At 44.2% G+C, this 19,719-nt stretch overlaps 1 protein-coding gene across 4 annotated transcripts in view; it reads right to left on the reverse strand.

The window, feature by feature from the left end:
- Positions 1-19,719, reverse strand: part of ELF1 (E74 like ETS transcription factor 1) — a 91,944-nt gene that overhangs the window by 51,934 nt on the left and 20,291 nt on the right. Inside the window, exons 1-2 of one of the 4 annotated variants that reach the window (XM_065638842.1) lie at positions 17,495-17,559; positions 14,422-14,549 (exon numbers count right to left, since the gene is read on the reverse strand). The exons of 1 other annotated variant lie outside the window; for it this stretch is intronic. The gene's annotated coding sequence lies outside the window, so the exon portion shown is untranslated. Of the gene's footprint in view, positions 1-14,421; positions 14,550-17,494; positions 17,568-19,719 lie in introns of those variants that run through there. 2 more of the 4 variants (XM_065638833.1, XM_065638816.1) reach the window with 2 other exon arrangements.

Consider the following 19,719-nt stretch of genomic DNA (forward strand, 5'->3'; position numbering starts at 1 on the left):
TAGAAAAACATTTATATTTAAGTTAACATTGTGGTTAACAATGACACATGGTTAAAATATAGATAGAAATATCAGATTTCCAGTCTTTCTTATTTATAAAGCCCATCAGTTACAAAATATTTTTGCAAACTGTGCCTGAGGCTTTTCAATCTATTTGTCACAAAGATCCTCATTTAGCTTCACCCATGAATATGAGAAATTAAGTATTCACTCACACATTTTAAATGGTTATACCACAGGAATTCATCAATGAGGTTTTTTTACACCAGGCGAGAAGTGACCTGTTTTCTCCAGCGTGTAAGCATCCAGACAGTGGCCCAACACACACCTTCCTTGTACATCCCCAAGGGTCTGTTTGGTCACCTGTTCAGCCATGACCATCGAGATTACTTCTTAAAAGTCCTTCCTGAAATAGCTTGATGAGTGGACTCAGACAAGTAGTACTGTGATCTGTTTTTAAGGGCTTGGAGACTCCAATACTATCACTCACTCAGCCAGGGAATTAGTTATGAGGTTGGTACAGGAGAGACACATCTCCACCAGCAAATCTCTCAGAAAAATTAAGACAAATCTCCTACTTCAGCAAAAGCACAAAGCTGGTGTTTGCACCAAGTCTTCACGCAGATTAAAAAAAAAGAAAAAAAAAAGTCCAACCCTAGAGTGAGTGATACCACCTCCTAACATTTCACAAGCAGAAATACTTGATTCAAAAAAGCCTATAGAAAGAGGAATGAAAGGTAATATAAGAAGAGGTGCAAAGTACCAAACCATACCTACAGTCAGCAGATGGATAAGGAAGTTGCAGACAGAGAAATCAGAGATGTCAGTCAGACTTCATAATACCTTCCCACTAATCTCCAGGACTGATGAGTCTGAATTTTTTTTTCCACTGTTTGTCTTTTCTAATGTAACTGACTGGTTTGGTTTGGGGTTTTTTAGCATGAGTGCATTCAACTTTATTTTTGGCTTATTTGGGTTCATTACTGCAGCTCAGAGAATGTTCATGTAAGAATCAATGTAGGCCACGGTAGACTTGTTCTCTTAAATGGGACACCAAAACAAACTCCACACCTTCAAGATAGTGTACCAAATCAAGGCCTGGGGTTTGTTACTCCTTTCTGAGGTTAACTCTTCTGCCTGATTTCTAGTATGTCGTATTTTACAGAGCAGTGCAGCTGCAACTCATGTGTCACCTACAGGCCTAATAAAAAAATATTCGAATTCTTTTAAAATTACAGAACGAGGGAGCTAAGCTTTTAAACTGACAGGCAGAAGGGCTAAGACTTGTTTGGGTCAGAGGGCTGTGACTGTACGTCTTCCCTCAGCACAATGAGTCACAGCTCTGAGTCGGTATGTGCTTTCTGCATGGGTAATTCGTACCCGCATTCCCGTTCACAGCTTACCACAAAGAAAGGCAAGAAGCAACAAAATACTCCAGATATGCTCAAGCAAACACAATTAGTAAGCTCTCCTGCAGCATGCAGGAAAGGGAGCAAAGTCACCCACCAACCAGTTTGCTCTGAACTCAAGAAATACTCTCAAAACATTAGTTAAAAACTGAACTTGAGCTTGGAAGCAACTTTAAAAAAGTACCAATACACATACACACAGACAGGGAGGTAGGGATGTGGCCTTGCTTAGAAAAGGTGAGTATTACATAGCCAGAGGGACTTCCAAAAACAAAACAAAACAACAACACTGAACCCCAGGCTCTCGCTGTAACTTGTTTGGTACACAAACCACCTTGTTACTAGACAGCCAACTACTTATGGGCGTGGAGCACACAGCACAAAGAGCTCTATGTGCAGGTTATCCCAATAATCTCGTCTAATGTAGACACGCTGAATATACCTCCATTGCACCAGGAAAAAGGAACAGAACTGTCTGGTCTCTAAACCTTCCTGAGACAACTTCATCCCTGCAGAGAGATCATATGTATGCACTTTTTCATCCCCAATATTTGTCATAATCTTTCCTTCTTTCCCCTATTAGCATCTTCATTGTTAACTCACTTCATATACTTTAAGAATATTGCTTTGAGAGGCAAACTCTTCTACGTTTCTCTTATTTCCTTCTTGCGTATGTTTGTCTCATTTCAGCCAGCTTTTCAAAAGGTCATAATCTATGTCCAGGTTTCAAGTGTTTGCCAAGTCAGACATGCACTGAACAGTTATGCTGTCTTCACAGAACCACAGAATGGCTGGGGTCGGGAAGGACCTTTAGGGATCATCTAGTTCCACCCCCCTGCCATGGGCAGGGACACCTTCCACTAGATCAGGTTGCTCAAAGCCCCATCCAGCCCGGCCCTGAACATGTCCAGGGATGGGGCATCCACAGCTTCTCTGGGCAACCTGTTCCAGTGCCTCACCACCCTCATGGTGAAGAATTTCTTCCTTATGTCCAAACCTACTCTCTTTCACCTTAAAAGCATCACCCCCTGTCCTGTCACTACAGGACCTGATGAAAACTTCATCTTTCTTATAAGACCCCATTGTATATTGAAAGGCAGCAATAAGGTCTCCCTGGAGCCTTCTCTTCTCCAGGCTGAACAACCCCATCTCTCTCAGCCTATCTTCATAGGACAGGTGTTCCAGCCCTCTGATCATCTTTGTGTCCCTCCTCTGGACTTGGTCCAACAGGCCCATGTCCCTCTTATGTTGAGGGCTCCAGAGCTGGATGCAAGACTCCAGGTGGGGTCTCAGCAGAGCAGAAGGGGAGGAATCACCTCCCTTGAGCTGTTTTTGAGGCAGGCAGGATACGGTTGGCTTTCCAGGCTGCAAGCATGCATTGCTTGGTCATGTCCAGCTTTTCATCCACCAGTACCCCCAAAATCAAGGACATGGAATACTGTGGTGCCTTTGCCTTTTAAGACTGCATAGCAAGACTGCATCTTCTGAGGTGACAAGCTGCCTTTTTTAAAACGATGCCCTTCACCTGCTTTTTTAGTATTACCCTTCCACAAAAGCTGCTGCTGGGTTAAATAAATGAGGAGCTGAAGGCTGCCTGAGCTGGAGAAGGTGCAATAACAGTATGAAGCATACAGGCATTTCTGCTGTACTGAACATCTATCCAGGACATAACATGTCATAGATCTGATTCACTTAAATGTCTGCAGAAAAAAAATCTTAGGTAAAGAACCAAACAGAAAATACTGCATCCGAAATCAAGCCTTTAAAATCTCTATAAGGTGAGAGACTGCTTACACAGTTATAGTGAAGAACATCAGCTCAAGCCATAATTAAAAATTCGGTAACACCTTTTAAGCTGCCAATTTTAATGCACTCTAAAATGCAATGTATTCACTCAGATTATGCTGAAAATGTGTGTGCTCCATGATGCTTAGCATAATTACAATAATAAATACATTAACTTGCAGCTATGTAGGATAAAACAGAAACTAATGTTCCCATGCCACTTGTGCATTTTTCTTCTTACAGACCAGCGTAGCTTAAATTTTATGTTCTCAAGTATTTGCATGGGGCGGGATTAGAAGGGAGACTATTTGTCTGGGGAATTTCAAACTAGTGAACTTGGCTATTAAGAGAATATAAATTATCTCCTGACTTGTTGCTAGACTAACAATTCCCACCATAGGGTTTCAAACTGTGGCGAAACAAGAGTCAAAGACCAACAAGATTAATAAAAAAAGTAAAAAGATTTCTCTTAACAGTGATGTGGAAAAGTAGCAAGGTCTACAAAAGTCCCTCGAGGGAAAGCAGTGTCTGGACAGGCCAGTATTTCTCATTTCGTAATGTCTGGGGAAATATTCGCACTGAAGCCTAAGTCACTCTCATATGAGCACACACCTGCTCCTGGAAGACACAGGAATTCACTGCTAATGAACTAGACACAGAATTTATGAGTGTTGCATGAAAAGACCTACAAAATCAGGGTATTCTGGAAAGTTTCAGAGCCCCCACAAAGCAGGTGTAGAGAAACTCAAGCCTCACCTCTTCCTCATTTCATCATTCAAGTTCCTGTCTCTTTTGCAGAACTAAATCAGGCATCAGAGGTGGCTGCTGTGCACATCCTTGTCCATCCAGCTGTAGCCCCTATGAGCCAGCCTGACTCCCCACCTGCAAAGGGAAGCAAGGCTGGGGGGACACACAAAATTGCCTGGTCAGGTTGGGCTGAGTTGTGTGCCCAACTTGGTCTCACCCTTCAACAGAAAGCAGCACAAACTCGCCACGGCCACTGGCTCTACCTCCCCTTGCCTCTACAGAATGAATAATACAGATATTATGACATCCAGGCTCATAAAGATTTTGATATGCAGCTTGTAGGCTCAGAAGGTGGCCACTCTTGCTATGCAGGCTTCAAAGGCAAAGGCACCAACACATCCCACGTCCTTACCCATGCAGGCAAAGACACACACGCAAACACGCTCCCACGCACCCACAGGCACTTGCCTTCTCTCTCGGGCACTCTCTGAACGGGGCCATGGCACTAGTCCACCCATGCCTCCCAAAAGAGAAACCCTGGCGGTATCATATGCAGGAGAAGGGTCAAGCAGACCTGCACCCACACAGCTTCTACCATCAGGAAACAATTTTCTCCTATGACAGTTTTTCCCCCTGTGATCCACAAAAGCAGGATTTTTCCTGACAACCCAGTCCTCTAAATACAGAATAATTCTAAGAATCTCAGACACCTCCATAAGAAAGGACTTGGGTCACTCTAAGTTTTCCCTGTAATCAATAGGAGGAAAGGTAGGCTGCACCTCCTGGAGATGAAAGGCCCTTCCTTGAGTCACCCACCTGAGTTGCTTGAATTACCAGGAGTTGATCCAGGCCTCAATTCACAGAATCACAGAATGGTTCAGGTTGGCACAGACCTTTAAAGATCATCCAGTCCAACAGCCCTGCCACAGGCAGGGACATCTTCCACTAGACCAGGTTGCTCAAAGCCCCATCCAACCTGACCTTGAACACTTCCAGGGATGGGGCATCCACAGCTTCTCTGGGCAGCCTGTGCCAGTGCCTCACTACCCTCATGGTGAAGAATTTCCTCCTTATATCTAAAAATCTACCTTCTTTCAGATTAAAGCCATGGTCCCTTTTCCTGTCACTACAGGCCTTGATAAAACATCTCTGTCTTCCCTATAATCCCCCTTTATATATAGAAAGGCTGCTGTAAGGTCTCTCTGGAGCCTTCTCCAGGCTGAACGACCCCAACTCTTTCAACTTTTCTTCACAGGAGGGATGCTCCAGCCCTCTGACCATTTTCATCAAGGTATCTGGGAACACAAGTGTATGGTGTGGCTGAAGCAAGCACTCCAACCTTTCTCGCAGCACAGCAGACTCATCACACAAGAAGCTCCTCAGCAGACATCAGCTCTGTTATGAAAACTTGCAAATTATCATTGAAATCAGAAATAAAAACATTCTATCTACCACTTCTACATTACCTTTTCCTTTCCCAGCATGACATTCAGCCTGTACATAGTCAAGCGAAAAAAAAAAAAGGGGGGAAAACCTGAGGTTAAAGTGGAAGATTAACTATTATAGTATCATAAACAAGGTAACGCAGGGAGAGGTTGTTCTATGTAGTTTCTAATCCATTCCTTCATTTATCCTCCAGCCTCCTTTCTTTCTCTTCTTTTCTGTTGCCTAACATTTCACCTATTTCTGTAAAGTCTCAGTGGTTTGCTGTAATCACAGATACAATAAATTAATATTAGAATTGTGGGTGAGTGGGGATAACCAAACAATACTATGCCTTTTTTCAAGATGCCATAGACTTCAAGCAATTTTGTGGAGGCTTTACAATGTGTTCGTCTCAGAGCTTTGTGCTCCGTTTGTACCTTTCCTCTCTCAAACAAGACAGTACTAAGAAAAACAGTGCTCAAAACTGAAAGGAAAAAAGGTCAGCAGAAGCATCCTGTCACTGTGAAAGGCTTCCAGCGCAGCTATGTTAGAAATGCGATAGCTGGTGTCTTTCACAGAGGCAAAATGCAGAGTTTCGCCCTTGTGGTGCCAGCTCCTGGCCCTGCAGAAACCCAGGGGGGCCAGGACCTGCTCCCTCAGGGTTGAGGCAGCACCGAGAGCTACGAGTGGTGTCCCTCTCTGACAGAGCGGCTCTTCTGCCAAGTGCAGAACCATCTCCTACCCACCTCTTGTACAGGGTGCCATGCATGGTGCTTCTAACCCAAGAGATGTCAGGAGAGAGAAAACAAACAAACCACCCACCCCCGCCCCTTACCCATCAAATCTCACCACCCTTACAACCTTTCTGCTCTTGCCCACCCAGGCTGAGAGCCTCTAGATTAAAGAGCGTGTAGTACAGAAACAATTTATCACCCAGCAAAGACATCTCCACTCAGTGCTGGTTAGTCAATGAAAAAACAGTTTAAGGGGAAAAAACCCCAATATTCTGGGAGTTATGCTGTCACATGAGGAAGAAAGAGCATCCAGTCAGGCAAAAGGGCTGAAATGAATCTGCACAGTTTCAGTTCTGACATAATTCTGATATGCAGAGTACTCGGTTCTCTAAAATCTGATGCTGGGGAAGATATTATTAGACTTCTAGCTTCAATAAATTAACTGTGTTGTAATAACATGTGTATCTTCAGAAATCATGAGACCTACTTAAAGACCAATACATCTTTCAGAAGAGAAGGTTTTATGTGCTTTTTCTGCGCACTTGTAACAAGTTGTTTAACTGAAAGCCAGAGCTGCCTCAGAAACAGACAGATCCACAAGTGGATTAAAATTAAAAAATTGATAACAATAATATAACTCCAAAGATCACAGGATCTTACAATAAAAACCTCATCGGGTCAAGTAACATGGCAATTATCTGCCCAGAAAGACATTAATGAAATTTCATGACTTCACACCCAATCTGTCCGTTTTTCACGTGCATTTAAAAACTCCTACAGTGGTAGCAGTGGAAAAAGAAACACCGGACTCCAGCTCTCACTGCATTGGGAAAACTACCATGGTTACTCTTTCATAGTTCACGCTTCAAGAGTCCAAGTACTGCTTTCTGTTGAACTAATTAAATTCTGATCTTTACTCTCAGGTATCTAGACAAGGGTCTCAGAGGGATAACAAAGCACACAGGCAAGAGTACGCTCTTGAGAAGACATCTTCTTACACAATGGCTGCCTGGGGCAGAGAGCGGAGTCGTCATCTCTGGGTGCATCTGCTCCCCTGCTCGTGGTTTAACTGACAGGAAGCAAAGACGAAGATACCAGAGCCCAGCGATGGGTGTTTCCTGCCTGCACAGCCACGTCTGCCCCCGCGCGCTTGTCACCGAGACCGCCTGTCCTCCCGCGTGGGCCACAGCCTCTCACGAGGGGGAGAAACTCCGCGATACCTTCTAAAAAAAAAAAAAAAAAAATTTAAATAAGTTAAGCCCACGCACAGAAAGCCAGCCAGCTGGATGGATAAAAAAAGTGATCAGGTCAAGTGTATTGAAATGTGGACCCAGAAGGCCACCAAAGCAGGGTACAAAACGCTGGTGGCATGTTCTCCTCCAGCATGGCCCAGCTCTGGAGGTTTTAGAGCCTGGCTTTCCTCAAATGGGCCTGCACGCCACCAAGTTACTTGACTTAATAGATGAAGAAGCAAACAAGCAGAAATCTTCAGAAATTAACCACAACCACTGGCAGAAACCACACTGACAAATACAGCACCAGCATGTCTACCTAAGGGGACCACCCTGTCCTAGAAAAGGGGCAGGTTAGATGATCTATGGGGCTTTTCCAACACTAATAACTAGAGTAATGCCTGTTAGTTTACCACAAAATTGAAATGCTGAAGAAGCATTTAGTACTAACAGGATAAGCACAAGAATTAATATAGCTTAGGCAAGCAAAGAATCAACTGCTAGACAAAGCAGAATTTCGGTGAAAAGCAGAAAATCCAGCACAGGTGTAATTTCTACCATAGCATATTGCTTCCCATATAGGTATGTTCAGCCCCTAAGTCATCTTCTGCTCAGTCTCAGATCACCCCACAATGTCACCTGTCAGAAAACATCTCCTCACACAGCCTAAAATCTATACGTCTGGGTAGGATGAGAAATTATTGAGAAGGCCTCATGTCCTTCCTTCACCAATGGCCAAGTGGTGGTATAAAACTGAGGAAAACCAATTCTGAGCTGTATTTGCAGGGTTGCCAGCTAAAGCAATAGAAGACATGTCACTCGTAATCAGGCTGGGGAATATATCAACCAGTAGATATCTAGTAGATTTAACTCTGTCATCTACTGCTATAGTCTAGGAGTATTTTCTGTATAAACTTGAAAGGAGTAAAAAAGTCTTCATTTGATTTCACAGAGTTTCTGGCACATTTCACCCTTTATGGAACCGAGGCTCTCCATCCTAAAGTGCTCTCCATCCCCACCCCAGAAAAGTTGGGAATAAAAATGTCTTCGCATGGTGACTGGCACTGTTCAAAGCCAATGGTCTACCATTTCCTGAAAATGATGAGGCTCTACATTCGCCTCATTTCTAACTAGAAACCTATTCTGCAACTAGGTTACTCCAACAGAGCCTTCATGTGCTCCTACCTAAGCTCTGTGACCATTTGGGTTATCCCAGAGAACCACAGCTGTCCAGTGTTTCAAACGACAAGATCACATCCCTCCACATCACTGAGCACTCAACTCCTTCATGTCCTGAAAGTTGGAATGAAAGCCCTAAATCAGGACCCATCAGACACTAACAGAGAGCCAGTAGAAGAACTTGTAGCAGAAGCTCCTTTCTGCAGAATTTCTAACATCCACTTAAGACACAAGTCCCACCCTTGACAAATACTCAAGTAACCCCAAGCAGCCACCAAACTAAAGTAATGGTTGCTCAAAAGCCTTTCTGAACAAAAAAGCCTTGCAGCATGATCCAAACCTTACTAATTTTTGCTGGATTGGCAAAAGGACTCAGAAGAGAACTAGGAAAAAAAAAAAAAGTATTTTCCATCTCAGATTCCAACAATACTATGTAGCCAACAGCATTTTGTAGATTTGCTTCTTAGTTTGTAAGTCACGTTGGTCATATCTTGCAACATGTACTGGCAGGATTCAATGTTTTCGTAAGAAAACTGGGGTGGCAAATGCTGACACTGATCCAGAAACGGTTTACTCTCAAGATGGATATTCTTTTTAACCCTGAAAGTTCATCTCTGTCCCATAATGAACTACAGATTTTATTACAGGAAACATTTCAAGATTCTCATATGTATTTATTTTCATGGTGTATTAGTATCATACTAGCTCTAAGCATAACACTAAGAAAGTTATATTTACAAGCACAATAATCCCTATTATATTGATTATACACTATTAAATTAGCCAAAAAAATAATGTAACACAAGCATAGGGCTATAATAAAGGTAGAGGTGTTCTTTTATAGATGGTCTTAAGTTGCTTCGAAATCATTTAACTTTCCAAGCTCTGTATATTTTAAGCAAAAATGAAAAGGTAAATGTTGTGGTGTTTATATTTATAAAAGCAAAACAAAAATCAGGATGCCTCAATTCTTATAAAACTTTAATTTTATTCCTCAAAGCTGGTGCTGTGTGGCACCAGCAAGGCCCCTGCACGCCCCGAACCGCCTGCCTGTGTTTCTTCCTCCGCCTGGGTTACAGCTGAACGGGGAGGAACAGTCTCCATGAAACTGCTTTTTCGGCACAACAGCTACGAGTATCAATTCATCTCATGTCTCAGCAACTAGCAGTCCAGCTGCCTCGCTACCGGTGTGTTTTTGGGGGAGGCAGGAGGGATCAGACCTCTCCAAAGCACCACATAGACAGTGGAGCCAAAGTGAAACCAAGCTGATCGACACTCAGCGACCAGGCTCTCTGGACAGCAAGAAACAGCCTTCACGAATTTCTATTTGTTTTAACCAGTTTCAACAGAGGGGAACATGATTTTTAATTCTACAGTGTCGCTTTAATAGACACCCCAAAGAAGACATTTTCCAGATAACCAAGGAATTTTTTACAGTGTTGACTTACCAAGCAGAGCACAATAACCAGCTATTCTGTTTGCACTATGAGGCAGTTCAGTGCAATGAGTTAATAATTTATCACGGCATTGCTCTTGGCAACTGACCATAATCAACTTTTAAAATTCTTCCTCGTTCTTACATTTTAAGTCTCAGCAAGAATATGGCATCCTTAGAGCTCCAGTTTCTAGCTGAGGTAAGAGGTTTAATCTTCCCCAACACCTGCTTTCCTCCTCTATTGTTTCAGGCTCAGAGCAAAGGTTATCATTTCATTTCAATAACCTGATTTAGCAGACAGGAATAAATAGAATATTTTTAAACAAAGAAGTTAACATTCTTTCAAAAAGACTCAGTGGTCCAGTTCGTATCCCTGTGTTTCCTTCTCCCTCTTCTCACAGAAGGAAAAAGAACAAAAAAGCCCAAGCTTCTCCCTCTAGCAAAAGCTTATGTTTGCATGTGTTCCCCAACCGACAACCAAACACCTCTTCCTCCCATTTTACGTTATAAAGACTTATTCGTCTACATAATTTGGGGCAAAACCTAGTCTATTAGTTAACGCACTCTTCCTTTCAAGCAGAAGGATCTAGCTGTGGTGTCCAGACACCTCATTTGGAAAATAAGTTTTTAACAAAGTTTAGATGTGAAGAGCAGAAGAGTTAACTCTCCTAATCATCACTTTGTTGAAGCTTTGGCCATGGACAATGGTCCTCTTGCAAGGACAACTGTGCTACTTCATCCTGCCCCTTATTTCTCAACTCCAGATCTTACAAACTCCCTAGCTCCATCACTCTGAAATCAACCCCTAACCTGGTTCAGTCAACCAGCCCAGAAACTTCTCAAGGTGTGGACACCTGCTTTGCCAACTTGGCTCATCTTGGCTGAACCAGATAAGGAGTTGCTCACGTGAACAGTTTGGACTGCGGAAGGGAGGAGAGGGGAATAAAACACTAGGAAAAAAACACACTGTCAGCGACGACAAATGAGGGTAGCAACCCTCAAGGGGCAATGAGGCAGCTGGATGAGTACTGCCATGGAAACATCTAGGAATGACCATGTCCACCTCTAACTGTCTCATTAAAGGTACATTTTATATTTAATTAGACTGGTGCAAAGTCGTATGCTTACAAAAAAAAAAAAAAAAAACAAAACCACACGTATCTCTAGAGTTTGAATCACAATTTTAGCTCAACTAGTGCAGCTTACTGTTGAGTCAGGAACCTAAGGGCAAGCTAAGGGCCTGGGCAGATGCTAAATGAGGTAAATGCGCTGTTTAAGGATTTACAACCCATCACCTCCAAGGCAGTTCATTATCCCAGTAAAACATGCTTGGTCCAAACCTCCCTTCTGTGCTTCAGGGCATATCCAGGTAAACCATTGCCACCTGGATTTAACGGGATGGGCCGCTGAGCCAGGTGGTTACACACACAGCCTTCACTGAGGAGTGAAATAAAGCATCTGGGGTGAGGCTGAAGCACCTTCCGTGTGCACACGGTGTACAGAGATACCAGAGACACCATCGAGGCACTCACACCATTCTCCAATCTAGTTACTAAATACCAGGCTTGTTTAACACAGACGGTGTAACAACAGGTTCTTCCAAGGCAACCTTTGTCAGAAAGCATGCTGCTCTCTCCACACGGTTGTCTTTTTTCCTGATTTCACCCCATCTAGAAATCCTGGCAGCAGAACTCCCCATCCGTGCAGCATGTATGGATCAGTGGTTCTGTGTCTCTTCTCTCAGGGCAGTGGCTATTTTACCCAGGTAGTTATTTGCAACTAATAACTGCTACTGTCTCTCCCCTTAAATGCACATGTTTTGAACCACAGTATATCAATAAAATGTCATTGCAGCTCTTGCTTACGAAACCTGGCCATACAAATTAACAAAATGCTTCCTAAGTCCACCTGAACGCAGGACACCCATAAGAGAAGCTTTAAACATTACAAACATCAGAATCTAGACACAAAATCTATCCTAACTATGTGGCTACACAAATATTAAAGCTTTTCTGCAAATATCCCTATTATTTTTAAACAAAACATTTGCAAGACCAAGCCCTTATCTTGTAGTTTGGCAAAAGTTTTACAACATTTCTTACTGTTGAGAATTATTTCTAGTCCATTACCACTGAAACATTTAATACAGCTCATTTGAAGGACCATAATAAAAGACAATTAGCTTAAAAAAAAAGTAGAATGTTGTATTATATCAAGCATTCATAGACATCTTTCAGAAGCACACATTTAGGAAAATATTCTCCCAACAGTAACTTTATTCTTGGTTTTCTTCTCAGGAAATCCCTCCACAGCCCATTTTCAAATGGTTTAAATTAATGGTTTTCTATATTACGGCCCCATTGGACAAATTAAAATTGTATTTCACTGAGTTGCTCCAAAAGCAACTTATTTTGTTGTTGCTTTTAGCTGATGCTAGAAGAAATAAGACTTTCTTGAATAGAAAAGAGCCAGTATTTTAAAAGAATGCCACAAGCCATCCCTACCAGTCAAACTTGAGACTGCTTCTCAACAGTTTCATTTTCATTCATATGTCTAAATCGCCTTTGTTAAAAAACAAAAAAACAAAACAAAACAAAAAAACCCAAACAAACAAACAAACAAAAAAACAAACCAGCCCCGAAACAGACACTTCCTCTCTATAGTTTCTTCTTCTCTCTTTTTGAAATAAACAAAAGTTGGGGTTTTTTCCGGAAAAAAAGAAACAGGACAGTAGCCTCTGTGTAGTACACCACCAAGGGCACCTGGAGCCCCTAGCTCTCAACAAGCTGAGAAGTAAATTCTTGCAATTTGTGCACGCTTGCCACCCTTTGCACTCCACCACATGTAAGCTTCATAATTATTTTCTTGATAGCTAATGCCCTCGTTTGCATCTTTAATACACAGGTGCAGTGACAAAGCTTGAATAGCTACACAGAGTAAATATTAATAGCTTACACATAATAATGATATTATATATATTATATATACTAAAAATAAATATAATAATAATATAATAGCTTACAGAGGCTCTGGAAAGCGGGAAAAATGACAGCACAAAAGAGCAAACATACCAAGAGAACAGGAGTAACCACCACATCCAAGGACAAGAGTCACGTCAAATTCTCCCTTCGGTAGACAATGTGCAAACCCTGGTGCCTTCAAGATACAGTTTGCATGAAAGCTCTTCCTAGGAGGGTCATCTTCCAGTTGGAAAGACAGCCTCCACTAAAAACAAACCATACCATCACATCCTTGGGAAACTATTCTTGTTAGCTCCAAAATTACCTAGCGCAGCACATGTAGCACGCACAAAGAAATGAAAACTAACAGTATCCAGGTCAACTTGCTTTTAACTTGAAATTGAGTCTGGTTGGAAGAGTAAGTTAAACATTAATTTTCTGACAGCGGTCAGCTCTGGGTGTCACAAGCTGTAACTGTAGTTTCACAATCACAATTTGCTGCGTCTTTCCCTAGCTGCAATATAAAACTGAATAAACACCGACATAGCTGGGAACTGGAGAACAGCAGAAGTGACTTGATACAAAGCTCATAAAAGCAAGGCAGCTTTCTCCCAACCTGTCAGCTTTATTAACTCTGCCAAAAGACCCCATGAAAAACGCAAGTAACTCTAGAGGAACGTACAGCATGACAAAACAGTATATGCAGCTACAATATATATTACCATGCTTTGGTCTCTCAGCAGCAGACAGCAATGTGAATCAACCAAGCTGACCCCCTTCTTTCAATTCTGAAACTGAGTCTCCTGCGGGATGACATTTATACTGAACCCACTTAAGAAGTCAAACCACTACCATGCGAGAAGGCAAGTGAGACAAATGCGGAAGGAGCTTGCAAATGAAGTGATGAGACCGTTAAAATGTACACTAACGGTAACCATCCAAGAAGCGCAAAACATTTCCCTGAAAATAAAAAAATATATTTGGTATATTCACACAAAAATGCTGATGATGCATTAAATATAGGTTGTTCTAGAAATAGACTAAAATGTCTAATTACAGAAGCAGATAGTGACATTCAGTCCAACTAAAAGCAACCTTTTCTCACAGTTTCCAACCTATGTATTTAGTATTTCTATTCCTATCAAATTATCTGAACCACAATATTTTTTTTTCCCAATACAGAAATAATTTTTACATGCAAGGTTGAGAATCGGAGGTACCTTCCTGTCTAACAAAATGGCTATCATTTTCACATTCAAACCTGAACCCAGCACAAAGTCACACGTGACCCAAGATGACAGATCTCTTTAGGGACAAATAAATGGCCTGGGCTCTAGCTATCACTAAAGATTCATCACTAAAGATAGCTGGTAGGTAGTTAAGGCCTAAAGCACTTCAAGGCAAGAATGCATAAACTTCAGTCCCTATCTAAAGGGATCCTTTCAGCACAAAGGCAGACACAGTGGGAAGCTCTGCCACAGGACAGACCTATACATAAGAATAAATCATTTTTACCTCTACACAGATTAGTCCTCTCAGTTCGGGGGAGTGATAATGCCCGGAGCCTTTCACATGGCTGCTGCGGACTTCTGATAAGCAAGACTTCACACTTCAGCAAGTACAGTCTCTGTCAACTACTTTATCTGTGAAGGAACATTTAAGTAAGATTTAAGAAAGCAAGTCATCTCTAAGGCACACCAGTGGCATTAAAAGGATGAGCACAGCAAATCACTAGCGTATGGCAGCAACATTTCAGTGCTTACAGAGCAGATCATAACCAAGGCTGGAAATGTGAACTCCACCTCCTGCCACTCCTGTGCTGAAACACACCCGCCGGGGAAAGTCCTTCTTGCTCCTTGCACACCCAACAAAACTCCAGCAAGTTACCAAAACTGTCAGTGAAAACAACAAAATCTGCCCGTGAAAACTGAGAAACTTTTGCTAACGCTTGCAAGAAGTGATAGCTGTTTTGGAGATCAAAGCTTCTTTTCTGATACAGAGGGAAATCCTATGTTTTTCTTACAAAATCTTTTCTATCAGCTCACCTAATACGGTCTTACTGTGGTCCCCGCCCTTGAATACAGCTGTGCTGAAAAGACAAAAAGGTGTACTTATACACCTCTTGTACTTCGTTTTTATACACAGACGTGTCCAAAGAGTAACGCACACCGCTGAAGTATGAGTTTGCAGCAACACCGAAACATCAGGCTATACCAGGCCAACAACATTCTTTAAATCTGGACGTTTGCTACTTTTTTCTTCTCATTTGAGTGCCAAGATCATGGACTTGGCAATTCTAATATTCAACACATGAAAAAAGAGCACATTAGAAAACAGGCCCTTCCGTAAAAGCATGGATCTGGAAATAATGTTCAAGCTAACTGGCATCTAATGATACCACTCCCATGGCTCATCTCTCAAGAACCATAAACTCAATACGAACTGAAAGATTCCAAAAGAAAAAGATTTTCTTTTTGAGACAAACACAGGTTTCAGCTATAAAAATCAACAGAAACGAACGTCGTTTCTCTGTCCCTTCTAATCTGCTCCTCTGCCTTCTAGAAGATCTGTCCAAGCCGTCATCTGTAAAGCCTGGAGGACTTTCAAATCACTTTTTCCCAGCTCCACCACTGCACCCCAGATGCTCTGTAGCCCTGACACAGCCCTTGTGCAGCAGCAGGAGAGCCTGAACATGGCAGCTTTGCTTTCAAAGGGGAACTGCTCCTCTGCGAAGCCCAGCTCGAGAGAAAGCAGCAGCACTTACCCTTTAGCACACAAAAAGCGTTCTGCCCAAGATACGCAGCTGCAGCTTGGGAGCCGAGGTAGGATAACTCACGTTTTTAAGGCTGGATGTCTCGACAGGGTCTGGTACAGCAGAAGGAAGGGGAAGAAAGAGGTAAGGAAAGGGAGGCTCGTGCTTTGCCGATTGCAAGCATGGCAGATAGTTGTTGCCTTAGCCCTAAGATCTGAAAACTAAACTCATAATGAAAAAAAAGAAGACGCAAATACATTAAAGATTTTTTCAGTAAAAAACTTCTATCACGGACTCAAAACAATTTTTTCCAACTGGTTCTTCTGTAGTTTTATCATTTCTTCTGTGGCTTTTTCAACATGAAACAACATACCAAATAAATCTCCCAAATCCTTGCAAAAACTGTTGCTCGTAGAAAGAAAAAAGGCAAAACATAAAACCAAAAGGTGGTAAAAACATACTGTACCGTAAGATGCAGAAGGAAGATACAAGTGAACACTGGAAAGGCTGAAGACAAGAGACAGCCTCACCCAAAACACAACCATTTACTTAATGGTTGCCTCCCTCGCTCTCTCCCCTGCAACCGATCGCAGTATTAGGCAAGACTCCATTACACTTCTCAGATACAGGCTCCATAAAGTAAATGAAACCGGAAAGTCTTCCCCTATGCGCAACCATTTGAACTCCCTGCCATTTCGTTTCCAAAAAGAAGATACTCAATTTTATTTCTCAGCTGAAAGACTGAAATATTCGTTCCAAAGTGATACACTCGGACAAAACTTCTAAAGATATTAGCCTGCATTTCTGTTCAACTACAAACAAGGTGGAAACACTTGTTCTTTTTCAAAATATTGTGCTAGAGTTCAGAAGTACATAATTAGGAGAATCACAGTGGTTTTCACCCACTGAAAGTTTAAAAAGCAATTTGACACACCGCAATTACCTCCAGGATTTTGTTCTCCTATTACAACTACCACTAAGCCCATTTTATAATTGGTCTGTCCCTCTGCCATGTCCCTCTACCATCCCCATTAATATAATTTCTTAATCATTTTCAGCAAAAGGTGAGTACCGGCCCATTTTTTGTGCACAAAACAATTTAACCCCCTCTATTTTAAAATGACGCCACAACGGCCACCGCTGAATGAGTTTATTTCGCCAGAAACAGAGTCACAATTTAAGGTCACGGGCGTAGAAAGCAATCCATCGTTGAAGCGACAAACCTGCCATTTTAAAGTCGCTCAGGACCACACCGGGCGATCGGCAGAGCAAAGGCACTGATCACCGACACCTGGCCGGAATCGCCTTGGACCGCGCTCTGCTACTTGCTAAACCGGGCCCGGGTAAACGCAGCTTCAGAATAAGTTAAGATTTGTGCGTAGTACGGTCAGCTGAGCGGCGGCTGGAGGGGTCAAATCAGCAGCCTGCCCAACGCCTCCACACGCTTCGAAAGGCGACGAAATTATAAAACGCGGCAAAGTGACAAACGGGCTGTAACACTTGTGAAGCTGCCCGGAGCAGCACAGCAGCGGCCGCCGTGCCCTTCGCCCGGGAGGGACGCGCTCGGGCACAGGCACCTCACGGCGCTGCTGCCCAAAAACGTCGCTTTTACTCACGGCTCGATTTATTTTTCGCTCTTCCCAGGCGCGCCCTACCGCTGCACTTTACCAGAAGTTCCCTTTTTCCCCCCCCAATCCTCCTCAGACGGCTGAGGAGAGCCGCTCCGGGCGCGGGCAGCCCGTCGAGGAGACGCAGGCCGGCAGCCCGGGGAAGCCGCGTCCCCCCCGGCCCGGCCGCCCGCCCTTCCCTTCTCTTCCCTCCCCGGGGAGCACGTACCGACCGCCTCGCCGCGGGGCCTGCGGCGCCGCCCCGGTCGCCCCGCAGCTTCGTGCAGCTAAAATGGCTCCTGTGGAAGGGGGGAAGTGGTGCCCGGGTCCCGGCCGGTGAGTCACCGCGGGGCCGGGCGGCTCGACGCGGCGCGGCTGGGCTCGACACGACACGACACGCCCCGGGCGGCGGCCAGCGCTCCGCCGGGCCCGGCCCGCAGGTGGCGGCGGCCCCGCTCCGCTCCCCGGGTTGTGCTGACGGAGTGCGGCGGGGAGCGGGGCAGCTCGGCGGGCAGAGAGCGGCTGGCCGGCTTCGCACCCCTCGTGTGGGGAGCCGGGCCGAGCGCGGCTGGCTCTCCAGCTCACACCAGCGCTGGGCTCATGGCGGCGGCTGCTGCCCCACTGCCCTCTCCACAGCCCGGGCACCGGGGTGGCTCACGTCGTCTGAGCGCCCACACCTCAGAGCCCTGAGGAAACATCCCTACCCGCTCCTCTTCATGAGTAATAAATAAATAAACACGTTTCTGTGGAACACCTGGTACTTCCTACCAACGCCGCCTTGCTCACGCTAAACCGGTTAACCCCAGAAAAAAGGCGAAACTCAGGAGGGCCCAAATCGCTCAGGGAAATGTAGCCGGTGTGCAGCATTCGACCAACTCCAAAGCCAGGGTTTTCACAGAATCACAGAATGTCCTGAGCTGGAAGGGACCCACGAGGATGATCGAGTCCAACTCCTGTCCCTGCACAGAACAACCCCACAGGTCACACCACGTGTCTGAGGGCGTTGTCCAGTCTCTTCACAGAATCACACAGAATCACAGAATGTCAGGGATTGGAAGGGACCTCAAAAGATCATCTAGTCCAATCCCCCCGCCAGAGCAGGAACACCCAGATGAGGTTACACAGAAGGTGTCCAGGCGGGTTTTGAATGTCTCCAGAGAAGGAGACTCCACAACCCCCCTGGGCAGCCTGTTCCAGTGCTCTGGCACCCTCACTGAGAAGAAAATTTAAGTGGAACCTCCTGTGTTCCAGTTTGTATCCATTGCCCCATGTCCTATCACCAGTTGTCACTGAGAAGAGTCTGGCTCCATCCTTATGACACTCACCCTTTACTTATTTATAAACATTAATGAGGTCACCCCTCAGTCTCCTCCAAGCTAAAGAGACCCAGCTCCCTCAGCCTTTCCTCATAAGGGAGATGCTCCACTCCCTTCATCATCTTCGTTGCCCTGCACTGGACGCTCTTCTTGAACACTGTCAGGCTTGGGGCCGTGACACCTCCCTGGGGAGCCTGTTCCAGTGTCCACCACCCTCTGGGGGAAGAACCTTTTCCTAACATCCCACCTAAACCTCCCCTGGCACATCTTCCTGCCATTCCCTTGGGTTCTGTCATTGGTCATTAAAGAGAAGAGTTTGGCTCCTGCCCCTTCTCCTCCCCTTGTGAGGAAGCTGTAGACCATCCCCAACACACTTCCAATATGCTCCTTATGCTCTTCAAATGAACTTCGTGCCTCATGAACAACACGCTGAAAGCTGCCGCGCACACGAAGGCAAAACAAGCACTTGGGCTGGGCTCTACCCACCCGCCAGGTGCACCTCAAGGCCCGACAGAAGTTCAGTCTTACAGCACGGAGGGTGAGGACAGAATGATCCCCGCTCTGTTTCAGCGCAAAGGGTAAGCGCACACTCTGTTTGCAGGCTGGCACGTGCACTCATTTTCCACCAATTTCCAGAAAGACAGAGCCCAAAGCAGCATGCTGGCCCTAAGGGCACGCACGGTACAAAGACCTGAGCCCATGCAGGATGAGAGGGTGTAACCGAAGCAATGAGCAAAGAAGACATGAGTAAAAACCTGAAGCTACTTCTAGCAAACACATTGAAATAATTGCAAATATGCTGAAGTGCAGCTGTCATTAACAGCCCACCCCCTCAGTAATAATTAAACAGCAGCCCCACAAGTGGTTTGCTGAGCACAACTCATTGTTTTATGGACATTAATATCTCCAACTACTGGTTATGTTTAATAACTGAGAAAATTTTGGTTTTACTTCCAAGTAATTCAGTCTCTACGATACTTGCATAGCACTCAAATGCAAAACTGGCTCCCAGTTTATTGTTTAAAGAGCAGTTGTCCAGGTACGATTTTATTAGATGTATTTTATAATGTTATTTTGCAGTCTGCTTTAGCGGAAGACCTGAAGAAAAGCAGCAGCAGCATGTTTTTTATGACTTACT

This window comes from Caloenas nicobarica, chromosome 1, assembly GCF_036013445.1.
Source record: "Caloenas nicobarica isolate bCalNic1 chromosome 1, bCalNic1.hap1, whole genome shotgun sequence".
In the NCBI taxonomy this organism is placed as follows: Eukaryota; Metazoa; Chordata; class Aves; order Columbiformes; family Columbidae; genus Caloenas; species Caloenas nicobarica.